Source organism: Cebus imitator, unplaced genomic scaffold, assembly GCF_001604975.1.
Source record: "Cebus imitator isolate Cc_AM_T3 unplaced genomic scaffold, Cebus_imitator-1.0 Scaffold45, whole genome shotgun sequence".
In the NCBI taxonomy this organism is placed as follows: Eukaryota; Metazoa; Chordata; class Mammalia; order Primates; family Cebidae; genus Cebus; species Cebus imitator.
In genome coordinates this window covers 16,450,357-16,457,982 of record NW_016107360.1, presented here as the reverse complement: position 1 = coordinate 16,457,982, position 7,626 = coordinate 16,450,357, and the positions used below count along the sequence as shown (strand labels likewise).

Sequence of the window (7,626 nt, the reverse complement as noted above, 5' to 3'; positions counted from 1 at the left end):
TGGGAGGAAAATGTCTTATTTGGTACATGTGATTTAAAAAAATCTCGTACACTGGAAATGTTGCTAAGTACATCTCTGGCCTTTTGGTCTCATGTATGAATCCTCATTTCTCCCCAAGCAAGTCTGTGGTGCTCACAGAGACTTTTGACTTTTCAAAGTCTGTTGACTTTTCAAAGATTCAGTGGATTAAGTGGACAATGAGGCGGACTGGCTTACACTTTTACTGAGAGATGAAGATTCATATATTCTTATTCCCTTGAAAGTTTTCAGAATGTTAAAAGAAGACACTAACACACTGTCCTTTCAAAGGGAGATTTATCATTGTAAAACATGTTGGTTTCTTCCATCAAAAGACACACCTTTGTGGTATTAAGTTTAATTACAAACATATGTAACCATTAAAGGATATTACCTCACTAATGGAAAGATAATCAGATCAGGAGTCAGGACACCTGGGTTATCCTAAGCTCAGTATCCTTGGGCAGGCTACTTACATTCTAAGCTTATACAATCTGCTTTTTTAAAATGAGTACATTTGGCCAGATGTGGCGATCCCAGCACTCTGAGAGGCAAAGGTGGGTGGATTGCTTGAGCTCAACCGTTTAAGACCAGCTTGGGCAACATGGCAAAATTCCATCTCTCCCCAGTATTCAAAAAGTTGGCTGGGCATGGTGGTGTATGCCTGTAGTCCCAGCTACATAGGGGGCTGAGGTGGTAAGATAGCTTAAGCTGAGGAAGTTGAGGCTGCAGTGAGCTGAGATCATGTCACAGCACTCTAGGCTGGGTGATAAAGTTAGACCCTGTCTCAAAAAAAAAAAGAGTATAAATATAGTTACACCATTTCCTGTGCCATGAAGCTCAAAGGACATTATGGAGGCAAAAATGGTTGTGTGTAATAAATATAGCACAAGAGTAAGCCATTATTAAGGAAAATTAATATTTTTAAATGTGTAGATGCATATTTAGTCTTTATAAAATCTGTCATGGTCTACCAAATATAGGATGAAACATGGGTTTCTTTGTGAAACTCTTTTATATAATTTTTTTTTGTGTGTGTAGGGGTATCAGTTCAATTACAAACATATGTAACCATTAAAGGATATTATCACATTTTCCCCCTCCCTCCCTCCCTCCCTTCCTTCCTTCTTCCTTCCTTCCTTTGTTTGTTTTTTTTGAGACAGGGTCTTGCTCTGTCATCCAGAGCACTGTCTGCAGTGGTGCAATCATATCTTACTGCAGCGTCAGCCTCCTAGGCTCAAGCAGTTCTCCCACTTCAGCCTCCTGAGTAGCTAGGACTGAAGGTACATGCCACTATGCCCAGTTAATTTTTATATTTTTTGTAGAGACAAGATTTTGCCAGTTGTCCAGTCTGGTATTGAACCAATCTGCCATGTTGGCCTCTAAAAGTGCTGCACCTGGCTGTTTTTCTTCTGCTTTCACTAGTGTGGGCAGAAGATTTGGACATTGCAATTTATTCATACATTTATAATGGCAGAAAACCAATTTCTAGGAATTTTCATTGAATCAATTTCTGTTCTGGATTTGATGACACCTTGGAAATACTTCTAACTTTAACTTTTTGATTATACAAGAATTTTTTCAATCCTTTCCATTTTATTTCATAAGAAATATATGCAATTAAAAATTACATTCTGAGTTTTATATCACCTAGGATACTTATGCAAGGTTATTTGATTTCTATATTTTGATCTTTTTTGAAAGAGTGATATTTAAGCTCACGTCTTTGAAGAGTGGTGGGTTTAGATAGCTGGAATTGCAGATGAGGCTTATTTTTATCATCTGTAAAAATGAAATGAGTTGTCTTTAGCAATGAAGCTAGGTGGCCTTTTGCTGAACTAGATTGAATTTCTCCAGATATTGTGTGGAATAGCACAGAACTGGGAGTAAACTAGCCATGCTGCAATCTAATACGTGTACTTTATAAGCTAAGCTGAATATCTATCTATATATGTATGTATAAGTATATATACATAAACAGTATTGTTGGATGCTATTTTATGAGATTGCAGGATGGATGCTTTTATCATCACTTTATAGATGAAGACATTAAGGGATAGAGAGGTTAATTAACTAGTCATAGCTAGTAAATGACACACTTTAAACAGGTCTTCTGGTTCTAAAACTATATTTTCTTATCCTTTTCTCTATGCTGCTCATCTTAAATTCTGTGTGCTTATTCTTCTTTTGTTAACCCTTTAGTTTATTATTAATTTATTTTATTTTATTTTTGAGACAGGGTCTCAGTCTGTCACCCAGGCTGGAGTGCTGTGGCACCAACTTAGCTCACTGCAATCTCAGCTCATTGCAACCTCTACCTCCCAGGCTCAAGCGATCCTCCTATTTCAGCCTCCTGAGTAGCTGGGACTACAGGCATGCATCAACACACCCAGCTAGTTTTTTGTTTATATTTTTTGTAGAGACAGGGTTTCACCATGGGCTAAGCCTGGGCTCAAGTGATCTGTTTGCCTCAGTCTCCCAAAGTACTGGGATTATATGCATGAGCCACTGCACTCAACCTAGTTATTATTAGCAGTGTCTTTTGAAAATTTTATCTTGTTCCAGATATGGTCAGAGGAACCAAGGGAAAGTATTTTAGTCCTGGAAGGGAGGTGTCAGAGTAGTAAGAGAGAAACAGTCACCTTGGGTATTACTGGGGTGGTAATTAAAGCCAGGGAACTTTAATGGGAAAGTACAACTCAGGGTACTGAGTCAGCTGTCTCTCCTCACGGAAATTTAACCGCTTTGAGCCTATGGGATTTGTTATGCTAAGGATGTTCCACTACTCCTTAGGCATCACGTTGTGAAGATTAAATGAGATAAGGTGCCAAAGCCCATTTGGGGACCTGGCGTATGTCAGGTGTGGATGTTTTGTATGTTTGTCTGTTTTCAAAGCTTTGTTTTCAGACCTCACTAGAGGGAAAGAGGAAGCAGTTTAGCACATTTTCAATGAGAAGTTACCTCAGAATAAACAAATAATGAAATAAAACACTAATTTAGAAACAGTTAACAGCTATTCTTCTATTGCCTAATAATCTGAAGTTGATTATGAGAGGCTCCTAGCTTTTGTTAGAAATTCCTCTGGCTGCAGAGAGATCTTGACGTTATTGATTAAAGTGGTTTTTTTTTTTTTTTTTTTTTTTCATTTTTTTTTGGTTAACAATCTGTGTTTTAAAATTATTGAGGCTCTTTTACTTTTAAGTTGCTTTTTTTGTCTTGCTCCTTTAATATTTTGAAAAAGGTGCGTCAAATGCTGATTTTGAAGTGTTGCCACTATTCGTCAAATAGCAGTCTTAGAGCATTGTCTTGCTGACTTTTGCTTCTTGGTTTCCGTCTACGTCTTCTGTGACTCTTGAAGACTTTACCATTATTTGCCTCTAGCTGGGTCCTCTGAGACACTAGGATCAGTGAATTTCAAACATTGGTGTTTATCAAAATCACCTGGAGAGATCATTCCAGCAGCTCAGGCTTGTTGCCATGAGATAGGACTAGAGTCTTGGTAGTTTATCCAAATTTCCCAGGTGATTCTGTTATCAGCAAAGTGTGTATCACAGTCACCCAGAAGCCTGCTAAAACACACAATCCTGGGACCCTCCTCTCGAGTTTCTGGTAAGTCTGACAGGCAAACTGAGAGTTGCATTTCTTCTTTTTTATTTATTTTTTGGGACAGGGGCTCACTCTGTTATCCAGGCTGGAGTGCAGTGACACAGCCACAGCTCACTGCAGCCTCAACCTCCTGGGCTCAAACGATCCTCTCACCTCAACCTCCTGAGTAGCTGGGACCGCAAGTGCAAGCCATTATGCCCAGATAATTTTTTTTTTTTTTTTTTTGTAGAGACAAGGTCTCACTATGTTGCCCAGGCTGATCCCGAACTTTTGGGTTCAAGCAATCCTCCCACCTCAGCCTCCCAAAGTGTTGGGATTACAAGTGTAAGCTACCACACCTGGTCTTGAGGGTTGCATTTCTGACCAGTTCCCAGATGCTGTGGATGCTGCTAATCAAAGGGTCATGCTTTGAAAACCACTGTTCTATGAGTAGAAATATTCCCTCCCGGAAGGGCAACTAGCTATTGGGTGTATTGTGTTAGCCATTATTGAGTTATTGGGATCTGGGCAGTGCTGTGCAGGAAAGAGATTCTGGATTTATGTCAGATTATTATTTATCCAATCTCTCTCTTTCACCTCCCTAGCCCTTTTGCAACCACTCTCTTGCCAATTTCTAAAATATCAGGATACTTATGATCCTTTACCAGCGACGCTTTTAATTTGAGATTAACATTTTGGGGTAAATTTTAGCTGAATTGAAAAGACTGACCAATGTGAAAATAAAACAAAACTTTTGTGATTTTAAAGATTGGTGTGAGCTTTGAGCAGTGGCAGTATCATAGCCGATGAGGTTTAGCCGAGGCACGATTATTGCTAATTAAAGACTGGTGTGTGCAGTCATAAAAAGAATGAAATCATGCCCTTTGTAGCAATATGGATTTAACTGGAGGCCATTATCCTAAGTGAATTAATACAGGAATAGAAAACCAAGTATCTCACGTTCTTACTGATAAGTGGGAACTAGACATTGGGTAGATATGTACATAAAGATAGCAACATATACACTGGGGACTACTTGAGAAGGGAGGCAAAGTCAGGGGAAATGGTTGAAAAACTACCTGTTGGGTACAATGGCTACTACCTGTGTGACTGCCTCAATTGTACCCCAAACTGCAGCATCATGCAATATGCCCAGGTAACAAACTTGCACATATACGTCTTGAATCTAAAATTAAAGTTGAAACTATAAACAAATGAAAAACAAAGATTAACTAAAAAAAAATAATAAACACTGGTGTGTCGATGGTGAAGCAGTGACACCACCTGTGCCTTAACCCTCAACATTCATAGCACCTGCAACATGTGTCCCTGTGCAGAGTTAATCCAAACAGACACGAGAGCCTCCTCAAGCTTAGGTTAGTGACAGGCAATACTGGTGAGAATGCACTGTGCTGGTCAAGTGTGGGGCCCCTGTGGGTGTGGCATTACCTCTCAGAACTGCTTTCCCCAACACACTTCCTTTCACCTAGGATGCAAGTCCGGGTCCCAGAGTCTTATCAAGGCAGAAAAGTCTCAGGCTCACTTTCTTTTGATTCTCTTTCCTGGCAGTTACTAGAGTCATTGCTTTCAAAGTCAGTCTCACTTTGGGGCAGAATCAAGTAACCCGCTCAGCCGCCAGTGGTACATTTGCTCCTGCTGGGTGGAAGACATGGGGAAGAAATGCTAGGAAGCTTCTGTACTGCACTTTACAGCTTAGAAAATCCCTAGACAGCCTCTTTAACATTTGATCTTCAGGACAGTTTTTTGAGGTAGATAGGACAGATGGCCTTATTGTTCCCCTTTAATAAAGGAAGGGAATTTAAATCAACTTTTTATTTATTATTGATGACATGCTTTATCCTAGATCACTTGCAGTTAAACTTTCAGGAGTCCCATTATTAATTCTTCCAGGCAGCATGGTGCCAGAGAAGGAGGCTCCGGAATCTCGATCCTGGGCTCCCATACTTCCTGGATATATGCACTAATTTCCCTGAGCCCATTTTCTTACCTGAAAAATGGCAATGGTATTGATCTCACCTAAACAAGGCAATTTATGCAAGGTACTTGGCACATGCCTTGGGGCCTGCTAGTCATTTAGTCAATATTGGTTATAGACACATGAACAGATCAGCCACGCAGATGAGTCTGATTTGTAGTCCAGTTCTCCTTCCACAATGCCATGATGATTCTTCAGTGGAAATTAAACAACAACTAGAGCAAGGAAGGTGGGGAGGAGAAAGGGATTGGGACGACAGAGAGGCGGAAGGCAGCGAGGAGGCCAGCAAAAGCCACAAAGCAGTCCGTGTGGCCTTAGAGGGCTGGGGCCCTAGATCAACTTCTGGGGTAGGACCCAGTCCTACATATTTATGTCATTCTTAGTGTTATATTTTCTGTAATTTACTCAAATTATTCAACCTATATAGTGATGTGTGTTAGTTTTAATCTGCTTTCTGGGGTGAAAACCCTAACTTTAAAAAATACCCTCCGTAGTGTTCACAGCATCCTTTTGAGAGTCTAAGAGACTGAGAACTGGGATCAGGTGAGATCATGGAGGTTCAGGGCTTTAAAAACAGTATGCACACATCAGACACTGATTTTTGTGTAATGGCTGAGATCAGGAACACAGACTCTCACGTTGAGCCATGGTTGGCAGCAATTGAAGCTAATGAGCAAATCTTACAGGAAACAGAGGTGGGTGCTGCTCAAACTTGCCCTTCTCAGATATCATCTCCATTTTAAACTCCTTGAACCCGGGTGAAAGATATTAAAAAAATATTTTAACCAGTTATTAATTTTAGTTTGTCAAGTTAAAAAACACAAATCATACTTGCATTTGCACAGTTTTCACATTACTTGAACAATTACAATCTTACTTGAATCTCATAACCAACCTTTGAGGTAGCCAAGACAAGCACTATTATTACCTGCTCCCCGCCTCCTTTTTTTGAGACAGAGCCTTGCTCTGTTGCCCAGGCTAGAGTGCAGTGGCGCCATCTCGGCTCACTGCAACTTTCACCTCCTGGGTTCAAGTGATTCTCCTGCCTCAGCCTCCCTAGTAGTTGGGATTATAGGCCCATACCACCACACCTGGCTATTTTTGTATATTTAGTAGAGACAGGGTTTTGCCATGTTGGCCAGGCTTGTCTCGAACTCCTGACCTCAGGTGATCTGCCCATCTCAGCCTCCCAAAGTGCTGGGATTACAGGCATGAGACACCACGTCCAGCCTATTACCCCATTTTTACAAACGAAGAAACTGAGGTTCAGAGTAGTGCCAGGTTCAGAGTAGTCTCTGGTCACACAGTGGACAGAATGAATTAGGGTTAGAAACCAGATCGCGGCCTCTGTGTGTGCATCTACAGCTCCGCATTGGCTGTGCTTAAGCTGTCACTATGGAGCACAAGCTCCTAGACAGCAAGAGGCATGCTCCTTTGCATCTATGTGAGCAGCAAAGCCCTGGGTTTTTTCCTTCTCAGCCAATAAAAAATGTGGCCAAGTTGCTAAATATTTGTCATTTTCCAGAAGGAGGGAGTCGAAGCCCAGGTCTGGGCAGCCACTGCCAGGAAGGATGGGAACATTCTTTAGTCTAGAAGTAGCAGGAGCCTGCTGTGCCCTCCACACACTACCAGAACAGTAAAGAATTTCAGGTTTCTCCTCAGATGACTGGATTTTTGTGAAGCTACTAATGAGGTCACCCCATATCCCAAGGGCTCACTCTCCTGACAGAGCTGAAGTTAACCCCTAAAGGAGCCTTTCTGGGTAGAGAGGGAGTACTTAGAGGGGCTCCTTTTTTGCTCTCTATTGTTCTCTATACCTACCATTTTTTGAGTACTCTTTTTAGCAAGTTCTATCTTATAAATATTCTGGAGGATACTAGGAAATTGTTAACTTGAACAGTATATGAATTAAAGTAGAAGTCTAAGGCCGGGCACGGTGGCTCAAGCCTGTAATCCCAGCACTTTGGGAGGCCGAGGCGGGTGGATCACGAGGTCAAGAGATCGAGACCATCCTGGTCAACATGGTG

At 41.1% G+C, this 7,626-nt stretch overlaps 1 pseudogene; it reads left to right on the top strand.

Annotated features, from left to right (window-relative positions):
• Positions 1 to 4,380: 4,380 nt before the first annotated feature.
• LOC119470960 lies at positions 4,381 to 4,539 on the top strand (annotated as a pseudogene).
• The last annotated feature ends 3,087 nt before the right edge of the window (positions 4,540 to 7,626 follow it).